This window comes from Myodes glareolus, chromosome 18 (genome assembly GCF_982192425.1).
Source record: "Myodes glareolus chromosome 18, mMyoGla1.1, whole genome shotgun sequence".
Classification (NCBI taxonomy): Eukaryota; Metazoa; Chordata; class Mammalia; order Rodentia; family Cricetidae; genus Myodes; species Myodes glareolus.
Window position 1 is genome coordinate 2,602,360 of NC_142043.1, and position 24,569 is coordinate 2,626,928.

Below are 24,569 nucleotides of genomic sequence, written 5' to 3' on the forward strand. Positions count from 1 at the left end.
AGCATTTAGAAAGTGAAGCAACACTCCATTCATTTCGCACAGTGAATTGAAGTGTTGGAACCCACTGCTTCTCTTTCAGAGAAACAGATGTGAGTTTCTTGTGAATGCTTATAAGTAGCTTAAGGCAGTTTCAAAAGAGAGTGATTTTCTCTAAAAGGAGAGCATATAGAAAGTGAAGCAACACTCCATTCACTTCGCACAGTGAATTGAAGTGTTGGAACCCACTGCTTCTCTTTCAGAGAAACGCATGTGAATTTCTATTGAATGCTTGTAAGTAGCTTAAGGCACTTTCAAAGGAAAGTGATTTTCTCTGAAAGGACAGCATTTAGAAAGTGACGCAACACTCCACTTCGCACAGTGAATTGAAATGTCGGAACAGACTGCTTCTCTTTCAGAGAAATGCGTGTGCATTTCTGTTGAATGCTTGTAAGTAGCTTAAGGCACTTTCAAAGGAAAGTGTTTTTCTCTGAAAGGACAGCATTTAGAAAGTGAAGCAACACTCCATTCACTTTGCACAGTGAATTGAAGTGTTGGAACTGACTGCTTCTCTTTCAGAGAAACGCATGTGAATTTCTTTTGAATGCTTGTAATTAGCTTAAGGCACTTTCAAAGGAAAGTGATTTTCTCTGAAAGGACAGCATTTAGAAAGTGAAGCAACACTCCATTCACTTTGCACAGTGAATTGAAGTGTTGGAACAGACTGCTTCTCTTTCAGAGAAATGCGTGTGATTTCTGTTGAATGCTTGTAAGTAGCTTAAGGCACATTCAAAGGAAAGTGATTTTCTCTGAAAGGACAGCATTTAGAAAGTGAAGCAACACTCCATTCACTTCGCACAGTGAATTGAAGTGTTGGAACCCACTGCTTCTCTTTCAGAGAAACAGATGTGAGTTCTTGTGAATGCTTATAAGTAGCTTAAGGCAGTTTCAAAAGAGAGTGATTTTCTCTAAAAGGAGAGCATATAGAAAGTGAAGCAACACTCCATTCACTTCGCACAGTGAATTGAAGTGTTGGAACAGACTGCTTCTCTTTCAGAGAAATGCATGTGAATTTCTGTTAAATGGTTGTAAGTAGCTTAAGGCACTTTCAAAGTAAAGTGATTTTCTCTGAAAGGAAAGCATTTAGAAAGTGAAGCAACACTCCATTCACTTCTCACAGTGAATTGAAGTGTTGGAACAGACTGCTTCTCTTTCAGAGAAAAAGATGTGAGTTTCTTGTGAATGCTTGTCAGTCGCTTAAGGCAGTTTCAAAAGGGAGTAATTTTCTCTGAAAAGAGAGCATTTAGAAAGTGAATCAACACTCCATTCACTTCGCACAGTGAATTGAAGTGTTGGAACAGACTGCTTCTCTTTCAGAGAAACGCATGTGAATTTCTGTTGAATGCTTGTAAGTAGCTAAAGGCACTTTCAAAGGAAAGTGATTTTCTCTGAAAGGACAGCATTTAGAAAGTGAAGCAACACTCCATTCACTTCACACAGTGAATTGAAGTGTTGGAACAGACTGCTTCTCTTTCACAGAAACACATTTGAGTGTCCCGTGAATGCTTGTAAGTAGCTTAAGACACTTTCAAAGGAAAGTGATTTTCTCTGAAACTAAAGCATTTAGAATGTGAAGGAGCACTCCATTCACTTTGCACAGTGAATTGAAGTGTTGGAACAGACTGCTTCTCTTTCAGAGAAAAAGATGTGAGTTTCTTGTTAATGCTTGTAAGTCACTTAAGGCAGTTTCAAAAGAGAGTGATTTTCTCTAAAAGGAGAGCATATAGAAAGTGAAGCAACACTCCATTCACTTTGCACAGTGAATTGAAGTGTTGGAACAGACTGCTTCTCTTTCAGAGAAACGCATGTGAATTTCTGTTAAATGCTTGTAAGTTCCTTAAGGCACTTTCAAAGGAAAGTGATTTTCTCTGACAAAAAAAATTTAGAAAGTGAAGCAACACTCCATTCACTTCGCACAGTGAGTTGAAGTGTTGGAACAGACTGCTTCTCTTTCAGAGAAACGCATGTGAATTTCTGTTGAATGCTTGTAAGTAGCTTAAGGCACTTTCAAAGGAAAGTGATTTTCTCTGAAAGGACAGCATGTAGAAAGTGAAGTAACACTTCATTCACATCTAAAAGTAAATTGAAGTGTTGGAACAGACTGCTTCTCTTTCAGAGAAACGCATGTGAATTTCTGTTGAATGCTTGTGAGTAGCTTAAGGCACTTTCAAAGGAAAGTGATTTTCTCTGAAAGGACAGCATTTAGAAAGTGAAGCAACACTCCATTCACTTCGCACAGTGAATTGAAGTGTTGGAACAGACAGCTTCTCTTTCATAGAAACACATTTGAATTTCCTGTGAATGCTTGTAAGTAGCTTAAGGGCACTTTCAAAAGAAAGTGATTTTCTCTGAAACTACAGCATTTAGAATGTGAATGAACACTCCATTCACTTCGCACAGTGAATTGAAGTGTTGGAACAGACTGCTTCTCTTTCAGAGAAAAAGATGTGAGTTTCTTGTGAATGCTTGTAAGTAGCTTAAGGCAGTTTCAAAAGAGAGTGATTTTCTCTAAAAGGAGAGCATATAGAAAGTGAAGGAACACTCCATTCACTTCGCACAGTGAATTGAAGTGTTGGAACAGACTGCTTCTCTTTCAGAGAAACGCATGTGAATTTCTGTTAAATGCTTGTAAGTAGCTTAAGGCACTTTCAAAGGAAAGTGATTTTCTCTGAAAGGACAGAATTTAGAAAGTGAAGCAACACTCCATTCACTTCTCACAGTGAATTGAAGTGTTGGAACAGACTGCTTCTCTTTCAGAGAAACGGATGTGAATTTCTGTTGAATGCTTGTAAGTAGCTTAAGGCACTTTCAAAGGAAAGTGATTTTCTCTGAAAGGACAGTATTTAGAAAGTGAAGCAACACTCCATTCACTTCCCACAGTGAATTGAAGTGTTGGAACAGACTGCTTCTCTTTCAGAGAAACGCAAGTGAATTTCTGTTGAATGCTTGTAAGTAGCTTAAGGCACTTTCAAAGAAAGTGATTTTCTCGGAAAGGACAGCATTTTAGAAAGTTAAGCAACACTCCATACACTTCGGACAGTGAATTGAAGTGTTGGAACAGACAGCTTCTCTTTCATAGAAAAACATTTGTGTTTCCTGTGAATGCTTGTAAGTAGGTTAAGACACTTTCAAAGGAAAGTGATTTTCTCTGAAATTACAGAATTGATAATGTGAAGGAACACTCCATTCACTTCGCACAGTGAATTGAAGTGTTGGAACAGACTGCTTCTCTTTCAGAGAAAAAGATGTGAGTTTCTTGTTAATGCTTGTAAGTCGCTTAAGGCAGTTTCAAAAGAGAGTGATTTTCTCTGAAAGGACAGCATTTAAGAAAGTGAAAGCAACACTCCATTCACTTCGCACAGTGAATTGAAGTGTTGGAACAGACTGCTTCTCTTTCAGAGAAACAGATGTGATTTTCTTGTGAATGCTTGTAAGTAGCTTAAGGCAGTTTCAAAAGAGAGTGATTTTCTCTAAAAGGAGAGCATTTAGAAAGTGAAGCAACACTCCATTCACTTTGCACAGTGAATTGAAGTGTTGGAACAGACTGCTTCTCTTTCAGAGAAACGCATGTGAATTTCTGTTGAATGCTTGTAAGTAGCTTAAGGCACTTTCAAAGGAAAGTGATTTTCTCTGAAAGGACAGTATTTAGAAAGTGAAGCAACACTCCATTCACTTCGCACAGTGAATTGAAGTGTTGGCACAGACATCTTCTCTTTCATAGAAACGCATTTGAGTTTCCTGTGAATGCTTGTAAGTAGCTTAAGACACTTTCAAAGGAAAGTGATTTTCTCTGAAACTACACCATTTAGAATGTGAACGAACACTCCATTCACTTCGCACAGTGAAGAGAAGTGTTGGAACAGACTGCTTCTCTTTCAGAGAAAATGATGTGAGTTTCTTGTGAATGCTTGTAAGTCGCTTTAAGGCAGTTTCAAAAGAGAGTGATTTTCTCTAAAAGGAGAGCATATAGAAAGTGAAACAACACTCCATTCACTTCGCACAGTGAATTGAAGTGTTGGAACAGACTGCTTGTCTTTCAGAGAAACACATGTGAATTTCTGTTGAATGCTTGTAAGTAGCTTAAGGCACTTTCAAAGGAAAGTGATTTTCTCTGAAAGGACAGCATTTAGAAAGTGAAGCAACACTCCATTCATTTCGCACAGTGAATTGAAATGTCGGAACAGACTGCTTCACTTTCAGAGAAACGCGTGTGAATTTCTGTTGAATGCTTGTAAGAAGCTTAAGGCACTTTCAAAGGAAAGTGATTTTCTCTGAAAGGACAGCATTTAGAAAGTGAAGCAACACTCCATTCACTTTGCACAGTGAATTGAAGTGTTGGAACAGACTGCTTCTCTTTCAGAGAAACGCATGTGAATTTCTGTTGAAATCTTGTAATTAGCTTAAGGCACTTTCAAAGGAAAGTGATTTTCTCTGAAAGGACAGCATTTAGAAAGTGAAGCAACACTCCATTCACTTTGCACAGTGAATTGAAGTGTTGGAACAGACTGCTTCTCTTTCAGAGAAATGCATGTGAATTTCTGTTGAATGCTTGCAAGTAGCTTAAGGCACATTCAAAGGAAAGTGATTTTCTCTGAAAGGACAGCATTTAGAAAGTGAAGCAACACTCCATTCACTTCGCACAGTGAATTGAAGTGTTGGAACCCACTGCTTCTCTTTCAGAGAAACAGATGTGAGTTTCTTGTGAATGCTTATAAGTAGCTTAAGGCAGTTTCAAAAGAGAGTGATTTTCTCTAAAAGGAGAGCATATAGAAAGTGAAGCAACACTCCATTCACTTCGCACAGTGAATTGAAGTGTTGGAACCCACTGCTTCTCTTTCAGAGAAACGCATGTGAATTTCTATTGAATGCTTGTAAGTAGCTTAAGGCACTTTCAAAGGAAAGTGATTTTCTCTGAAAGGACAGCATTTAGAAAGTGACGCAACACTCCACTTCGCACAGTGAATTGAAATGTCGGAACAGACTGCTTCTCTTTCAGAGAAACGCGTGTGAATTTCTGTTGAATGCTTGTAAGTAGCTTAAGGCACTTTCAAAGGAAAGTGTTTTTCTCTGAAAGGACAGCATTTAGAAAGTGAAGCAACACTCCATTCACTTTGCACAGTGAATTGAAGTGTTGGAACAGACTGCTTCTCTTTCAGAGAAACGCATGTGAATTTCTTTTGAATGCTTGTAATTAGCTTAATGCACTTTCAAAGGAAAGTGATTTTCTCTCTCTGAAAGGACAGCATTTAGAAAGTGAAGCAACACTCCATTCACTTTGCACAGTGAATTGAAGTGTTGGAACAGACTGCTTCTCTTTCAGAGAAATGCATGTGAATTTCTGTTGAATGCTTGTAAGTAGCTTAAGGCACTTTCAAAGGAAAGTGATTTTCTCTGAAAGGACAGCATTTAGAAAGTGAAGCAACACTCCATTCACTTCGCACAGTGAATTGAAGTGTTGGAACCCACTGCTTCTCTTTCAGAGAAACAGATGTGAGTTTCTTGTGAATGCTTATAAGTAGCTTAAGGCAGTTTCAAAAGAGAGTGATTTTCTCTAAAAGGAGAGCATATAGAAAGTGAAGCAACACTCCATTCACTTCGCACAGTGAATTGAAGTGTTGGAACAGACTGCTTCTCTTTCAGAGAAATGCATGTGAATTTCTGTTAAATGGTTGTAAGTAGCTTAAGGCACTTTCAAAGTAAAGTGATTTTCTCTGAAAGGAAAGCATTTAGAAAGTGAAGCAACACTCCATTCACTTCTCACAGTGAATTGAAGTGTTGGAACAGGACTGCTTCTCTTTCAGAGAAAAAGATGTGAGTTTCTTGTGAATGCTTGTCAGTCGCTTAAGGCAGTTTCAAAAGGGAGTAATTTTCTCTGAAAAGAGAGCATTTAGAAAGTGAATCAACACTCCATTCACTTCGCACAGTGAATTGAAGTGTTGGAACAGACTGCTTCTCTTTCAGAGAAACGCATGTGAATTTCTGTTGAATGCTTGTAAGTAGCTAAAGGCACTTTCAAAGGAAAGTGATTTTCTCTGAAAGGACAGCATTTAGAAAGTGAAGCAACACTCCATTCACTTCACACAGTGAATTGAAGTGTTGGAACAGACTGCTTCTCTTTCAGAGAAACGCATGTGAATTTCTGTTGAATGCTTGTAAGTAGCTTAAGGCACTTTCAAAGGAAAGTGATTTTCTCTGAAAGGACAGCATTTAGAAAGTGAAGCAACACTCCATTCACTTCGCACAGTGAATTGAAGTGCTGGAACAGACAGCTTCTCTTTCACAGAAACACATTTGAGTGTCCCTGTGAATGCTTGTAAGTAGCTTAAGACACTTTCAAAGGAAAGTGATTTTCTCTGAAACTAAAGCATTTAGAATGTGAAGGAGCACTCCATTCACTTTGCACAGTGAATTGAAGTGTTGGAACAGACTGCTTCTCTTTAAGACAAAAAGATGTGAGTTTCTTGTTAATGCTTGTAAGTCGCTTAAGGCAGTTTCAAAGTAAAGTGAATTACTCTGAAACTACAGCATTTAGAATGTGAAGGAACACTCCATTCACTTCGCACAGTGAATTGAAGTGTTGGAACAGACTGCTTCTCTTTCAGAGAAAAAGATGTGAGTTTCTTGTTAATGCTTGTAAGTCACTTAAGGCAGTTTCAAAAGAGAGTGATTTTCTCTAAAAGGAGAGCATATAGAAAGTGAAGCAACACTCCATTCACTTTGCACAGTGAATTGAAGTGTTGGAACAGACTGCTTCTCTTTCAGAGAAACGCATGTGAATTTCTGTTAAATGCTTGTAAGTTGCTTAAGGCACTTTCAAAGGAAAGTGATTTTCTCTGACAAAAAAAAAATTTAGAAAGTGAAGCAACACTCCATTCACTTCGCACAGTGAGTTGAAGTGTTGGAACAGACTGCTTCTCTTTCAGGGAAACGCATGTGAATTTCTGTTGAATGCTTGTAAGTAGCTTAAGGCACTTTCAAAGGAAAGTGATTTTCTCTGAAAGGACAGCATGTAGAAAGTGAAGTAACACTTCATTCACATCTAAAAGTAAATTGAAGTGTTGGAACAGACTGCTTCTCTTTCAGAGAAACGCATGTGAATTTCTGTTGAATGCTTGTGAGTAGCTTAAGGCACTTTCAAAGGAAAGTGATTTTCTCTGAAAGGACAGCATTTAGAAAGTGAAGCAACACTCCATTCACTTCGCACAGTGAATTGAAGTGTTGGAACAGACAGCTTCTCTTTCATAGAAACACATTTGAGTTTCCTGTGAATGCTTGTAAGTAGCTTAAGGCACTTTCAAAAGAAAGTGATTTTCTCTGAAACTACAGCATTTAGAATGTGAATGAACACTCCATTCACTTCGCACAGTGAATTGAAGTGTTGGAACAGACTGCTTCTCTTTCAGAGAAAAAGATGTGAGTTTCTTGTGAATGCTTGTAAGTAGCTTAAGGCAGTTTCAAAAGAGAGTGATTTTCTCTAAAAGGAGAGCATATAGAAAGTGAAGGAACACTCCATTCACTTCGCACAGTGAATTGAAGTGTTGGAACAGACTGCTTCTCTTTCAGAGAAACGCATGTGAATTTCTGTTAAATGCTTGTAAGTAGCTTAAGGCACTTTCAAAGGAAAGTGATTTTCTCTGAAAGGACAGAATTTAGAAAGTGAAGCAACACTCCATTCACTTCTCACAGTGAATTGAAGTGTTGGAACAGACTGCTTCTCTTTCAGAGAAACGGATGTGAATTTCTGTTGAATGCTTGTAAGTAGCTTAAGGCACTTTCAAAGGAAAGTGATTTTCTCTGAAAGGACAGTATTTAGAAAGTGAAGCAACACTCCATTCACTTCCCACAGTGAATTGAAGTGTTGGAACAGACTGCTTCTCTTTCAGAGAAACGCAAGTGAATTTCTATTGAATGCTTGTAAGTAGCTTAAGGCACTTTCAAAGAAAGTGATTTTCTCGGAAAGGACAGCATTTAGAAAGTTAAGCAACACTCCATACACTTCGGACAGTGAATTGAAGTGTTGGAACAGACAGCTTCTCTTTCATAGAAACACATTTGTGTTTCCTGTGAATGCTTGTAAGTAGGTTAAGACACTTTCAAAGGAAAGTGATTTTCTCTGAAATTACAGAATTGATAATGTGAAGGAACACTCCATTCACTTCGCACAGTGAATTGAAGTGTTGGAACAGACTGCTTTTCTTTCAGAGAAAAAGATGTGAGTTTCTTGTTAATGCTTGTAAGTCGCTTAAGGCAGTTTCAAAAGAGAGTGATTTTCTCTGAAAGGACAGCATTTAGAAAGTGAAGCAACACTCCATTCACTTCGCACAGTGAATTGAAGTGTTGGAACAGACTGCTTCTCTTTCAGAGAAACAGATGTGATTTTCTTGTGAATGCTTGTAAGTAGCTTAAGGCAGTTTCAAAAGAGAGTGATTTTCTCTAAAAGGAGAGCATTTAGAAAGTGAAGCAACACTCCATTCACTTTGCACAGTGAATTGAAGTGTTGGAACAGACTGCTTCTCTTTCAGAGAAACGCATGTGAATTTCTGTTGAATGCTTGTAAGTAGCTTAAGCACTTTCAATGGAAAGTGATTTTCTCTGAAAGGACAGCATTTAGAAAGTTAAGCAACACTCCATACACTTATCACAGTGAATTGAAGTGTTGGAACAGACAGCTTCTCTTTCATAGAAACACATTTGTGTTTCCTGTGAATGCTTGTAAGTAGGTTAAGACACTTTCAAAGGAAAGTGATTTTCTCTGAAATTACAGAATTTAGAATGTGAAGGAACACTCCATTCTCTTCGCACAGTGAATTGAAGTGTTGGAACAGACTGCTTCTCTTTCAGAGAAAAAGATGTGAGTTTCTTGGTAATGCTTGTAAGTCGCTTAAGGCAGTTTCAAAAGAGAGTGATTTTCTCTAAAAGGAGAGCATATAGAAATTGAAGCAACACTCCATTCACTTCGCACAGTGAATTGAAGTGTTGGAACAGACTGCTTCTCTTTCAGAGAAATGCATGTGAATTTCTGTTGAATGCTTGTAAGTAGCTTAAGGCACTTTCAAAGGAAAGTGATTTTCTCTGAAAGGACAGCATTTAGAAAGTGAAGCAACACTCCATTCACTTCGCACAGTGAATTGAAGTGTTGGAACAGACTGCTTCTCTTTCAGAGAAACGCATGTGAATTTCTTTTGAATGCTTGTAATTAGCTTAAGGCACTTTCAAAGGAAAGTGATTTTCTCTGAAAGGACAGCATTTAGAAAGTGAAGCAACACTCCATTCACTTTGCACAGTGAATTGAAGTGTTGGAACAGACTGCTTCTCTTTCAGAGAAACGCATGTGAATTTCTTTTGAATGCTTGTAATTAGCTTAAGGCACTTTCAAAGGAAAGTGATTTTCTCTGAAAGGACAGCATTTAGAAAGTGAAGCAACACTCCATTCACTTTGCACAGTGAATTGAAGTGTTGGAACAGACTGCTTCTCTTTCAGAGAAATGCATGTGAATTTCTGTTGAATGCTTGTAAGTAGCTTAAGGCACTTTCAAAGGAAAGTGATTTTCTCTGAAAGGACAGCATTTAGAAAGTGAAGCAACACTCCATTCACTTCGCACAGTGAATTGAAGTGTTGGAACCCACTGCTTCTCTTTCAGAGAAACAGATGTGAGTTTCTTGTGAATGCTTATAAGTAGCTTAAGGCAGTTTCAAAAGAGAGTGATTTTCTCTAAAAGGAGAGCATATAGAAAGTGAAGCAACACTCCATTCACTTCGCACAGTGAATTGAAGTGTTGGAACAGACTGCTTCTCTTTCAGAGAAATGCATGTGAATTTCTGTTAAATGGTTGTAAGTAGCTTAAGGCACTTTCAAAGTAAAGTGATTTTCTCTGAAAGGAAAGCATTTAGAAAGTGAAGCAACACTCCATTCACTTCTCACAGTGAATTGAAGTGTTGGAACAGACTGCTTCTCTTTCAGAGAAAAAGATGTGAGTTTCTTGTGAATGCTTGTCAGTCGCTTAAGGCAGTTTCAAAAGGGAGTAATTTTCTCTGAAAAGAGAGCATTTAGAAAGTGAATCAACACTCCATTCACTTCGCACAGTGAATTGAAGTGTTGGAACAGACTGCTTCTCTTTCAGAGAAACGCATGTGAATTTCTGTTGAATGCTTGTAAGTAGCTAAAGGCACTTTCAAAGGAAAGTGATTTTCTCTGAAAGGACAGCATTTAGAAAGTGAAGCAACACTCCATTCACTTCACACAGTGAATTGAAGTGTTGGAACAGACTGCTTCTCTTTCAGAGAAACGCATGTGAATTTCTGTTGAATGCTTGTAAGTAGCTTAAGGCACTTTCAAAGGAAAGTGATTTTCTCTGAAAGGACAGCATTTAGAAAGTGAAGCAACACTCCATTCACTTCGCACAGTGAATTGAAGTGTTGGAACAGACAGCTTCTCTTTCACAGAAACACATTTGAGTGTCCCGTGAATGCTTGTAAGTAGCTTAAGACACTTTCAAAGGAAAGTGATTTTCTCTGAAACTAAAGCATTTAGAATGTGAAGGAGCACTCCATTCACTTTGCACAGTGAATTGAAGTGTTGGAACAGACTGCTTCTCTTTAAGACAAAAAGATGTGAGTTTCTTGTTAATGCTTGTAAGTCGCTTAAGGCAGTTTCAAAGTAAAGTGAATTACTCTGAAACTACAGCATTTAGAATGTGAAGGAACACTCCATTCACTTCGCACAGTGAATTGAAGTGTTGGAACAGACTGCTTCTCTTTCAGAGAAAAAGATGTGAGTTTCTTGTTAATGCTTGTAAGTCACTTAAGGCAGTTTCAAAAGAGAGTGATTTTCTCTAAAAGGAGAGCATATAGAAAGTGAAGCAACACTCCATTCACTTTGCACAGTGAATTGAAGTGTTGGAACAGACTGCTTCTCTTTCAGAGAAACGCATGTGAATTTCTGTTAAATGCTTGTAAGTTGCTTAAGGCACTTTCAAAGGAAAGTGATTTTCTCTGACAAAAAAAAATTTAGAAAGTGAAGCAACACTCCATTCACTTCGCACAGTGAGTTGAAGTGTTGGAACAGACTGCTTCTCTTTCAGAGAAACGCATGTGAATTTCTGTTGAATGCTTGTAAGTAGCTTAAGGCACTTTCAAAGGAAAGTGATTTTCTCTGAAAGGACAGCATGTAGAAAGTGAAGTAACACTTCATTCACATCTAAAAGTAAATTGAAGTGTTGGAACAGACTGCTTCTCTTTCAGAGAAACGCATGTGAATTTCTGTTAAATGCTTGTAAGTAGCTTAAGGCACTTTCAAAGGAAAGTGATTTTCTCTGAAAGGACAGAATTTAGAAAGTGAAGCAACACTCCATTCACTTCTCACAGTGAATTGAAGTGTTGGAACAGACTGCTTCTCTTTCAGAGAAACGGATGTGAATTTCTGTTGAATGCTTGTAAGTAGCTTAAGGCACTTTCAAAGGAAAGTGATTTTCTCTGAAAGGACAGTATTTAGAAAGTGAAGCAACACTCCATTCACTTCCCACAGTGAATTGAAGTGTTGGAACAGACTGCTTCTCTTTCAGAGAAACGCAAGTGAATTTCTGTTGAATGCTTGTAAGTAGCTTAAGGCACTTTCAAAGAAAGTGATTTTCTCGGAAAGGACAGCATTTAGAAAGTTAAGCAACACTCCATACACTTCGGACAGTGAATTGAAGTGTTGGAACAGACAGCTTCTCTTTCATAGAAACACATTTGTGTTTCCTGTGAATGCTTGTAAGTAGGTTAAGACACTTTCAAAGGAAAGTGATTTTCTCTGAAATTACAGAATTGATAATGTGAAGGAACACTCCATTCACTTCGCACAGTGAATTGAAGTGTTGGAACAGACTGCTTTTCTTTCAGAGAAAAAGATGTGAGTTTCTTGTTAATGCTTGTAAGTCGCTTAAGGCAGTTTCAAAAGAGAGTGATTTTCTCTGAAAGGACAGCATTTAGAAAGTGAAGCAACACTCCATTCACTTCGCACAGTGAATTGAAGTGTTGGAACAGACTGCTTCTCTTTCAGAGAAACAGATGTGATTTTCTTGTGAATGCTTGTAAGTAGCTTAAGGCAGTTTCAAAAGAGAGTGATTTTCTCTAAAAGGAGAGCATTTAGAAAGTGAAGCAACACTCCATTCACTTTGCACAGTGAATTGAAGTGTTGGAACAGACTGCTTCTCTTTCAGAGAAACGCATGTGAATTTCTGTTGAATGCTTGTAAGTAGCTTAAGGCACTTTCAATGGAAAGTGATTTTCTCTGAAAGGACAGCATTTAGAAAGTTAAGCAACACTCCATACACTTATCACAGTGAATTGAAGTGTTGGAACAGACAGCTTCTCTTTCATAGAAACACATTTGTGTTTCCTGTGAATGCTTGTAAGAAGGTTAAGACACTTTCAAAGGAAAGTGATTTTCTCTGAAATTACAGAATTTAGAATGTGAAGGAACACTCCATTCTCTTCGCACAGTGAATTGAAGTGTTGGAACAGACTGCTTCTCTTTCAGAGAAACAGATGTGAGTTTCTTGGTAATGCTTGTAAGTCGCTTAAGGCAGTTTCAAAAGAGAGTGATTTTCTCTAAAAGGAGAGCATATAGAAATTGAAGCAACACTCCATTCACTTCGCACAGTGAATTGAAGTGTTGGAACAGACTGCTTCTCTTTCAGAGAAATGCATGTGAATTTCTGTTGAATGCTTGTAAGTAGCTTAAGGCACTTTCAAAGGAAAGTGATTTTCTCTGAAAGGACAGCATTTAGAAAGTGAAGCAACACTCCATTCACTTCGCACAGTGAATTGAAGTGTTGGAACAGACTGCTTCTCTTTCAGAGAAACAGATGTGATTTTCTTGTGAATGCTTGTAAGTACCTTAAGGCAGTTTCAAAAGAGAGTGATTTTCTCTAAAAGGAGAGCATATAGAAAGTGAAGCAACACTCCATTCACTTCGCACAGTGAATTGAAGTGTTGGAAGAGACTGCTTCTCTTTCAGAGAAACGCATGTGAATTTCTGTTGAATGCTTGTAAGTAGCTTAAGGCACTTTCAAAGGAAAGTGATTTTTCTCTGAAAGGACAGCATTGAGAAAGTGAAGCAACACTCCATTCACTTTGCACAGTGAATTGAAGTGTTGGAACAGACTGCTTCTCTTTCAGAGAAGTGCTTGAGAATTTCTGTAGAATGCTTGTAAGTAGCTTAAGGCACTTTCAAAGCAAAGTGATTTTCTCTGAAAGGACAGCACTAAGAAAGTGAAGCAACACTCCATTCACTTCGCACAGTGAATTGAAGTGTTGGAACAGACTGCTTCTTTTTCAGAAAAATGCATGTGAGTTTCTTGTGAATGCTTGTAAGTAGCTTAAGGCACTTTCAAAGGAAAGTGATTTTCTCTGTAAGACAGCATTTAGAAAGTGAAGCAACACTCCATTCCCTTCACACAGTGAATTGAAGTGTTGGAACAGACTGCTTTTCTTTCAGAGAAACGCATGTGAATTTCTGTTGAATGCTTGTAAGTAGCTTAAGGCACTTTCAAAGGAAAGTGAATTTTTCTGAAAGGACAGCATTTAGAAAGTGAAGCAACACTCCATTCACTTCGCACAGTGAATTGAAGTGTTGGAACAGACAGCTTCTCTTTCATAGAAACACATTTAAGTTTCCCGTGAATGCTTGTAAGTAGCTTAAGACACTTGCAAAGGAAAGAGATTTTCTCTGAAACTACAGCATTTAGAATGTGAAGGAACACTCCATTCACTTCGCACAGTGAATTGAAGTGTTGGAACAGACTGCTTCTCTTTAAGAGAAAAAGATGTGAGTTTCTTGTTAATGCTTGTAAGTCGCTTAAAGCAGTTTCAAAGGAAAGTGAATTTCTCTGAAAGGACCGCATTTAGAAAGTGAAGCAACACGCCATTCACTTCGCACAGTGAATTGAAGTGTTGGAACAAACTGCTTGTCTTTCAGAGAAACGCATGTGAATTTCTGCTGAATGCTTGTAATTAGCTTAAGGAACTTTCAAAGGAAAGTGATTTTCTCTGAAAGGACAGCATTTAGAAAGTGAAGCAACACTCCATTCACTTTGCAAAGTGAATTGAAGTGTTGGAACAGACTGCTTCTCTTTCAGAGAAACAGATGTGAGTTTCTTGTGAATGCTTGTAAGTAGCTTAAGGCACATTCAAAGGAAAATGATTTTCTCTGAAAGGACAGCATTTAGAAAGTGACGCAACACACCATTCACTTCGCACAGTGAATTGAAGTGTTGGAACAGACTGCTTCTCTTTCAGAGAAACAGATGTGAGTTTCTTGTGAATGCTTGTAAGTAGCTTAAGGCAGTTTCAAAAGAGAGTGATTTTCTCTAAAAGGAGAGCATATAGAAAGTGAAGCAACACTCCATTCACTTCGCACAGTGAATTGAAGTGTTGGAACAGACTGCTTCTCTTTCAGAGAAACGCATGTGAATTTCTGTTAAATGCTTGTAAGTAGCTTAAGGCACTTTCAAAGGAAAGTGATTTTCTCTGAAAGGACAGCATTTAGAAAGTGAAGCAACACTCCATTCACTTCTCACAGTGAATTGAAGTGTTGGAACAGACTGCTTCTCTTTCAGAGAAACGCATGTGAATTTCTGTTGAATGCTTGTAAGTAGCTTAAGGCACATTCAAAGGAAAGTGATTTTCTCTGAAAGGACAGCATTTAGAAAGTGAAGCAACACTCCATTCACTTCGCACAGTGAATTGAAGTGTTGGAACAGACTGCTTCTCTTTCAGAGAAACGCATGTGAATTTCTGTTGAATGCTTGTAATTAGCTTAAGGCACTTTCAAAGGAATGTGATTTTCTCTGAAAGGACAGCATTTAGAAAGTGAAGCAACACTCCATTCACTTTGCACAGTGAATTGAAGTGTTGGAACAGACTGCTTCTCTTTCAGAGAAACGCATGTGAGTCTCTGGTGAATGCTTGTAAGTAGCTTAAGGCACTTTCAAAGGAAAGTGATTTTCTCTGAAAAGACAGCATTTAGAAAGTGAAGCAACACTCTATTCACTTCTCACAGTGAATTGAAGTGTTGGAATATACTGCTTTTCTTTCAGAGAAATGCATATGAGTTTCTGTTGAAAGCTTGTAAGTAGCTTAAGGCACTTTCAAAGGAAAGTGATTTTCTCAGAAAGGACTGCATTTAGAAAGTGAAGCAACACTCCATTCACTTCCCACAGTAAATTGAAGTGTTGGAGCAGACTCCTTCTCTTTCAGAGAAACAGATGTGCGTTTTTTGTGAATGTTTATAAGTAGATAAAGGCAGTTTCAAAAGAGAGTGACTTTCTCTGAAAGGAGAGCATTTAGAAAGTGAAGCAACACTCCATTCACTTCGCACAGTGAATTGAAGTGTTGGAACAGACAGCTTCTCTTTCAGAGAAACACATTTGAGTTTCCTGTGAATGCTTGTAAGTAGCTTAAGAGACTTTCAAAGGAAAGTGATTTTCTCTGAAACTACAGCATTTAGAATGTGAACGAACACTCCATTCACTTCGCACAGTTAATTGAAGTGTTGGAACAGACTGCTTCTCTTTCAGAGAAAAAGATGTGAGTTTCTTGTGAATGCTTGTAAGGCGCTTAAGGCAGTTTCAAAAGAGTGATTTTCTCTAAAAGGACAGCATATAGAAAGTGAAGCAACACTCCATTCACTTCGCACAGTGAATTGAAGTGTTGGAACAGACTGCTTGCATTACAGAGAAACGCATGTGAATTTCTGTTGAATGCTTGTAAGTAGCTTAAGGCACTTTCAAAGGAAAGTGATTTTCTCTGAAAGGACAGCATTTAGAAAGTGAAGCAACACTCCATTCACTTCGCACAGTGAATTGAAGTGTTGGAACAGACTGCTTCTCTTTCAGAGAAACGCATGTGAGTTTTTTGTGAATGCTTGAATGTAATTGAAAGCACTTTCAAAGGAAAGTGATTTTCTCTGAAAGGACAGCATTTAGAAAGTGAAGCAACACTCCATTCACCTCGCACATTGTATTGAAGTGTTGGAACAGACTGCTTCTCTTTCAGAGAAACGCATGTGAGTTTTTTCTGAATGCTTGAATGTAATTGAAAGCACTTTGAAAGGAAAGTGATTTCCTCTGAAAGGACAGCATTTAGAAAGTGAAGCAACACTCCATTCACTTCGCACAGTGAATTGAAGTGTTGGAACAGACTCCTTCTCTTTCAGAGTAAGAGATGTGAGTTTCTTGTGAATGCTTGTAAGTAGATTAAGGCAGTTTCAAAGGAAAGTGATTTTCTCTGAAAGGACAGCATTTAGAACGTGAGCAACAGTCCATTCACTTCGCACAGTGAATTGAAGTTTTGGAACAGTCTACTTCTCTTTCAGAGAAACTCATGTGAGTCTCTTGTAAATGCTTGTAAGTTGCTTAAGGCACTTTCAAAGGAAAGTGATTTTCTCTGAAAGTAGAGCATTTAGAAAGTGAAGCAACACTCCATTCACTTCCCACAGTGAATTGAAGTGTTGGAACAGACTCCTTCTCTTTCAGAGAAACAGATGTGAGTTTCTTGTGAATGCTTGTAAGTAGATTAAGGCAGTTTCAAAAGAGAGTGATTTTCTCTGAAAGGTGAGCATTTAGAAAGTGAAGCAGCACTCCATTCACTTCGCACAGTGAATTGAAGTGTTGGAACAGACTGCTTCTCTTTCAGAGAAGCACATGTGAGTTTCTTCTGAATTCATGTATGTAGCTTAAGGCACTTTCAAAGGAAAGTGATTTTCTCAGAAAGGACAGCATTTAGAAAGTGAAGCAACACTCCATTTACTTCACAACAGTGAATTGAAGTGTTGGAACAGACTGCTTCTCTTTCAGAGAAACGCATGTGAATTTCTGTTGAATGCTTGTAAGTAGCTTAAGGCACTTTCAAAGGAAAGTGATTTTCTCTGAAAGGACAGCATTGAGAAAGTGAAGAAACACTCCATTCACTTTGCACAGTGAATTGAAGTGTTGGAACAGACTGCTTCTCTTTCAGAGAAATGCTTGAGAATTTCTGTTGAATGCTTGTAAGTAGCTTAAGGCACTTTCAAAGCAAAGTGATTTTCTCTGAAAGGACAGCACTTAGAAAGTGAAGCAACACTCCATTCACTTCGCACAGTGAATTGAAGTGTTGGAACAGACTGCTTCTTTTTCAGAAAAATGCATGTGAGTTTCTTGTGAATGCTTGTAAGTAGCTTAAGGCACTTTCAAAGGAAAGTGATTTTCTCTGTAAGGACAGCATTTAGAAAGTGAAGCAACACTCCATTCACTTCACACAGTGAATTGAAGTGTTGGAACAGACTGCTTCTCTTTCAGAGAAAAAGATGTGAGTTTCTTGTGAATGCTTGTAAGTAGCTTAAGGCACTTTCAAAGGAAAATGAATTTCTCTGAAAGGACAGCATTTAGAATGTGAAGCAACACTCCATTCACTTCGCACAGTAAATTGAAGTGTTGGAACAGACAGCTTCTCTTTCATAGAAATACGTTTAAGTTTCCCATGAATGCTTGTAAGTAGCTTAAGACACTTGCAAAGGAAAGAGATTTTCTCTGAAACTACAGCATTTAGAATGTGAAGGAACACTCCATTCACTTCGCACAGTGAATTGAAGTGTTGGAACAGACTGCTTCTCTTTAAGAGAAAAAGATGTGAGTTTCTTGTTAATGCTTGTAAGTCGCTTAAAGCAGTTTCAAAGGAAAGTGAATGTCTCTGAAAGGACCGCATTTAGAAAGTGAAGCAACACTCCATTCACTTCGCACAGTGAATTGAAGTGTTGGAACAGACTGCTTGTCTTTCAGAGAAACGCATGTGAATTTCTGCTGAATGCTTGTAACTAGCTTAAGGAACTTTCAAAGGAAAGTGATTTTCTCTGAAAGGACAGCATTTAGAAAGTGAGGCAACACTCCATTCACTTTGCAAAGTGAATTGAAGTGTTGGAACAGACTGCTTCTCTTTCAAAGAAATGCATGTGAATTTCTGTTGAATGCTTGTAAGTAGCTTAAGGCACATTCAAAGGAAAGTGATTTTCTCTGAAAGGACAGCATTTAGAAAGTGACGCAACACACCATTCACTTCGCACAGTGAATTGAAGTGTTGGAACAGACTGCTTCTCTTTCAGAGAAACAGATGTGAGTTTCTTGTGAATGCTTGTAAGTAGCTTAAGGCAGTTTCAAAAGAGAGTGATTTTCTCTAAAAGGAGAGCATATAGAAAGTGAAGCAACACTCCATTCACTTCGCACAGTGAATTGAAGTGTTGGAACAGACTGCTTCTCTTTCAGAGAAACGCATGTGAATTTCTGTTAAATGCTTGTAAGTAGCTTAAGGCACTTTCAAAGGAAAGTGATTTTCTCTGAAAGGACAGCATTTAGAAAGTGAAGCAACACTCCATTCACTTCTCACAGTGAATTGAAGTGTTGGAACAGACTGCTTCTCTTTCAGAGAAACGCATGTGAATTTCTGTTGAATGCTTGTAAGTAGCTTAAGGCACATTCAAAGGAAAGTGATTTTCTCTGAAAGGACAGCATTTAGAAAGTGAAGCAACACTCCATTCACTTCGCACAGTGAATTGAAGTGTTGGAACAGACTGCTTCTCTTTCAGAGAAACGCATGTGAATTTCTGTTGAATGCTTGTAATTAGCTTAAGGCACTTTCAAAGGAATGTGATTTTGTCTGAAAGGACAGCATTTAGAAAGTGAAGCAACACTCCATTCACTTTGCACAGTGAATTGAAGTGTTGGAACAGAATGCTTCTCTTTCAGAGAAACGCATGTGAGTCTCTGGTGAATGCTTGTAAGTAGCTTAAGGCACTTTCAAAGGAAAGTGATTTTCTCTGAAAAGACAGCATTTAGAATGTGAAGCAACACTCTATTCACTTCGCACAGTGAATTGAAGTGTTGGAATATACTGCTTTTCTTTCAGAGAAATGCATATGAGTTTCTGTTGAAAGCTTGTAAGTAGCTTAAGGCACTTTCAAAGGAAAGTGATTTTCTCAGAAAGGACTGCATTTAGAAAGTGAAGCAACACTCCATTCACTTCCCACAGTGAATTGAAGTGTTGGAACAGACTCCTTCTCTTTCAGAGAAACAGATGTGCGTTTTTTGTGAATGTTTATTGGTAGATAAAGGCAGTTTCAAAAGAGAGTGACTTTCTCTGGAAGGAGAGCATTTAGAAGTGAAGCAACACTCCATTCACTTCGCATAGTGAATTGAAGTGTTGGAACAGACAGCTTCTCTTTCATAGAAACACATTTGAGTTTCCTGTGAATGCTTGTAAGTAGCTTAAGACACTTTCAAAGGAAAGTGATTTTCTCTGAAAGGACAGCATTTAGAATGTGAACGAACACTCCATTCACTTCGCACAGTGAATTGAAGTGTTGGAACAGACTGCTTTTCTTTCAGAGAAAAAGATGTGAGTTTCTTGTGAATGCTTGTAAGTCGCTTAAGGCAGTTTCAAAAGAGAGTGATTTTCTCTAAAAGGAGAGCATATAGAAAGTGAAGCAACACTCCATTCATTTCGCACAGTGAATTGAAGTGTTGGAACAGACTGCTTGTATTTCAGAGAAACGCATGTGAATTTCTGTTGAATGCTTGTAACTAGCTTAAGGCACTTTCAAAGGAAAGTGATTTTCTCTGAAAGGACAGCATTTAGAAAGTGAAGCAACCCTCCATTCACTTCGCACAGTGAATTGAAGTGTTGGAACAGACTGCTTCTCTTTCAGAGAAACGCATGTGAGTTTTTTGTGAATGCTTGAATGTAATTGAAAGCACTTTCAAAGGAAAGTGATTTTCTCTGAAAGGACAGCATTTAGAAAGTGAAGCAACACTCCATTCACTTCTCACAGTGAATTGAAGTGTTGGAACAGACTGCTTCTCTTTCAGAGAAACGCATGTGAATTTCTGTTGAATGCTTGTAAGTAGCTTAAGGCACATTCAAAGGAAAGTGATTTTCTCTGAAAGGACAGCATTTAGAAAGTGAAGCAACACTCCATTCACTTCACACAGTGAATTGAAGTGTTGGAACAGACTGCTTCTCTTTCAGAGAAACGCATGTGAGTTTTTTGTGAATGCTTAAATGTAATTGAAAGCACTTTCAAAGGAAAGTGATTTCCTCTGAAAGGACAGCATTTAGAAAGTGAAGCAACACTCCATTCACTTCGCACAGTGAATTGAAGTGTTGGAACAGACTCCTTCTCTTTCAGAGTAAGAGATGTGAGTTTCTTGTGAATGCTTGTAAGTTGATTAAGGCAGTTTCAAAGGAAAGTGATTTTCTCTAAAAGGACAGCATATAGAAAGTGAAGCAACACTCCATTCACTTCGCACAGTGAATTGAAGTGTTGGAACAGACTGCTTCTCTTTCAGAGAAACGCATGTGAATTTCTGTTGAATGCTTGTAAGTAGCTTAAGGCACTTTCAAAGGAAAGTGATTTTTCTCTGAAAGGACAGCATTGAGAAAGTGAAGAAACACTCCATTCACTTTGCACAGTGAATTGAAGTGTTGGAACAGACTGCTTCTCTTTCAGAGAAATGCTTGAGAATTTCTGTTGAATGCTTGTAAGTAGCTTAAGGCACTTTCAAAGCAAAGTGATTTTCTCTGAAAGGACAGCACTTAGAAAGTGAAGCAACACTCCATTCACTTCGCACAGTGAATTGAAGTGTTGGAACAGACTGCTTCTTTTTCAGAAAAATGCATGTGAGTTTCTTGTGAATGCTTGTAAGTAGCTTAAGGCACTTTCAAAGGAAAGTGATTTTCTCTGTAAGGACAGCATTTAGAAAGTGAAGCAACACTCCATTCACTTCACACAGTGAATTGAAGTGTTGGAACAGACTGCTTCTCTTTCAGAGAAAAAGATGTGAGTTTCTTGTGAATGCTTGTAAGTAGCTAAAGGCACTTTCAAAGGAAAATGAATATCTCTGAAAGGACAGCATTTAGAAAGTGAAGCAACACTCCATTCACTTCGCACAGTAAATTGAAGTGTTGGAACAGACAGCTTCTCTTTCATAGAAATACGTTTAAGTTTCCCATGAATGCTTGTAAGTAGCTTAAGACACTTGCAAAGGAAAGAGATTTTCTCTGAAACTACAGCATTTAGAATGTGAAGGAACACTCCATTCACTTCGCACAGTGAATTGAAGTGTTGGAACAGACTGCTTCTCTTTAAGAGAAAAAGATGTGAGTTTCTTGTTAATGCTTGTAAGTCGCTTAAAGCAGTTTCAAAGGAAAGTGAATGTCTCTGAAAGGACCGCATTTAGAAAGTGAAGCAACACACCATTCACTTCGCACAGTGAATTGAAGTGTTGGAACAGACTGCTTGTCTTTCAGAGAAACGCATGTGAATTTCTGCTGAATGCTTGTAATTAGCTTAAGGAACTTTCAAAGGAAAGTGATTTTCTCTGAAAGGAGAGCATTTAGAAAGTGAAGCAACACTCCATTCACTTTGCAAAATGAATTGAAGTGTTGGAACAGACTGCTTCTCTTTCAAAGAAATGCATGTGAATTTCTGTTGAATGCTTGTAAGTAGCTTAAGGCACATTCAAAGGAAAGTGATTTTCTCTGAAAGGACAGCATTTAGAAAGTGACGCAACACACCATTCACTTCGCACAGTGAATTGAAGTGTTGGAACAGACTGCTTCTCTTTCAGAGAAACAGATGTGAGTTTCTTGTGAATGCTTGTAAGTAGCTTAAGGCAGTTTCAAAAGAGAGTGATTTTCTCTAAAAGGAGAGCATATAAAAAGTGAAGCAACACTCCATTCACTTCGCACAGTGAATTGAAGTGTTGGAACAGACTGCTTCTCTTTCAGAGAAACGCATGTGAATTTCTGTTAAATGCTTGTAAGTAGCTTAAGGCACTTTCAAAGGAAAGTGATTTTCTCTGAAAGGACAGCATTTAGAAAGTGAAGCAACACTCCATTCACTTCTCACAGTGAATTGAAGTGTTGGAACAGACTGCTTCTCTTTCAGAGAAACGCATGTGAATTTCTGTTGAATGCTTGTAAGTAGCTTAAGGCACATTCAAAGGAAAGTGATTTTCTCTGAAAGGACAGCATTTAGAAAGTGAAGCAACACTCCATTCACTTCGCACAGTGAATTGAAGTGTTGGAACAGACTGCTTCTCTTTCAGAGAAACGCATGTGAATTTCTGTTGAATGCTTGTAATTAGCTTAAGGCACTTTCAAAGGAATGTGATTTTGTCTGAAAGGACAGCATTTAGAAAGTGAAGCAACACTCCATTCACTTTGCACAGTGAATTGAAGTGTTGGAACAGAATGCTTCTCTTTCAGAGAAACGCATGTGAGTCTCTGGTGAATGCTTGTAAGTAGCTTAAGGCACTTTCAAAGGAAAGTGATTTTCTCTGAAAAGACAGCATTTAGAATGTGAAGCAACACTCTATTCACTTCGCACAGTGAATTGAAGTGTTGGAATATACTGCTTTTCTTTCAGAGAAATGCATATGAGTTTCTGTTGAAAGCTTGTAAGTAGCTTAAGGCACTTTCAAAGCAAAGTGATTTTCTCTGAAAGGACAGCACTTAGAAAGTGAAGCAACACTCCATTCACTTCGCACAGTGAATTGAAGTGTTGGAACAGACTGCTTCTTTTTCAGAAAAATGCATGTGAGTTTCTTGTGAATGCTTGTAAGTAGCTTAAGGCACTTTCAAAGGAAAGTGATTTTCTCTGTAAGGACAGCATTTAGAAAGTGAAGCAACACTCCATTCACTTCACACAGTGAATTGAAGTGTTGGAACAGACTGCTTCTCTTTCAGAGAAAAAGATGTGAGTTTCTTGTGAATGCTTGTAAGTAGCTAAAGGCACTTTCAAAGGAAAATGAATTTCTCTGAAAGGACAGCATTTAGAAAGTGAAGCAACACTCCATTCACTTCGCACAGTAAATTGAAGTGTTGGAACAGACAGCTTCTCTTTCATAGAAATACGTTTAAGTTTCCCATGAATGCTTGTAAGTAGCTTAAGACACTTGCAAAGGAAAGAGATTTTCTCTGAAACTACAGCATTTAGAATGTGAAGGAACACTCCATTCACTTCGCACAGTGAATTGAAGTGTTGGAACAGACTGCTTCTCTTTAAGAGAAAAAGATGTGAGTTTCTTGTTAATGCTTGTAAGTCGCTTAAAGCAGTTTCAAAGGAAAGTGAATGTCTCTGAAAGGACCGCATTTAGAAAGTGAAGCAACACACCATTCACTTCGCACAGTGAATTGAAGTGTTGGAACAGACTGCTTGTCTTTCAGAGAAACGCATGTGAATTTCTGCTGAATGCTTGTAATTAGCTTAAGGAACTTTCAAAGGAAAGTGATTTTCTCTGAAAGGAGAGCATTTAGAAAGTGAAGCAACACTCCATTCACTTTGCAAAATGAATTGAAGTGTTGGAACAGACTGCTTCTCTTTCAAAGAAATGCATGTGAATTTCTGTTGAATGCTTGTAAGTAGCTTAAGGCACATTCAAAGGAAAGTGATTTTCTCTGAAAGGACAGCATTTAGAAAGTGACGCAACACACCATTCACTTCGCACAGTGAATTGAAGTGTTGGAACAGACTGCTTCTCTTTCAGAGAAACAGATGTGAGTTTCTTGTGAATGCTTGTAAGTAGCTTAAGGCAGTTTCAAAAGAGAGTGATTTTCTCTAAAAGGAGAGCATATAGAAAGTGAAGCAACACTCCATTCACTTCGCACAGTGAATTGAAGTGTTGGAACAGACTGCTTCTCTTTCAGAGAAACGCATGTGAATTTCTGTTAAATGCTTGTAAGTAGCTTAAGGCACTTTCAAAGGAAAGTGATTTTCTCTGAAAGGACAGCATTTAGAAAGTGAAGCAACACTCCATTCACTTCTCACAGTGAATTGAAGTGTTGGAACAGACTGCTTCTCTTTCAGAGAAACGCATGTGAATTTCTGTTGAATGCTTGTAAGTAGCTTAAGGCACATTCAAAGGAAAGTGATTTTCTCTGAAAGGACAGCATTTAGAAAGTGAAGCAACACTCCATTCACTTCGCACAGTGAATTGAAGTGTTGGAACAGACTGCTTCTCTTTCAGAGAAACGCATGTGAATTTCTGTTGAATGCTTGTAATTAGCTTAAGGCACTTTCAAAGGAATGTGATTTTGTCTGAAAGGACAGCATTTAGAAAGTGAAGCAACACTCCATTCACTTTGCACAGTGAATTGAAGTGTTGGAACAGAATGCTTCTCTTTCAGAGAAACGCATGTGAGTCTCTGGTGAATGCTTGTAAGTAGCTTAAGGCACTTTCAAAGGAAAGTGATTTTCTCTGAAAAGACAGCATTTAGAATGTGAAGCAACACTCTATTCACTTCGCACAGTGAATTGAAGTGTTGGAATATACTGCTTTTCTTTCAGAGAAATGCATATGAGTTTCTGTTGAAAGCTTGTAAGTAGCTTAAGGCACTTTCAAAGGAAAGTGATTTTCTCAGAAAGGACTGCATTTAGAAAGTGAAGCAACACTCCATTCACTTCCCACAGTGAATTGAAGTGTTGGAAAAGACTCCTTCTCTTTCAGAGAAACAGATGTGCG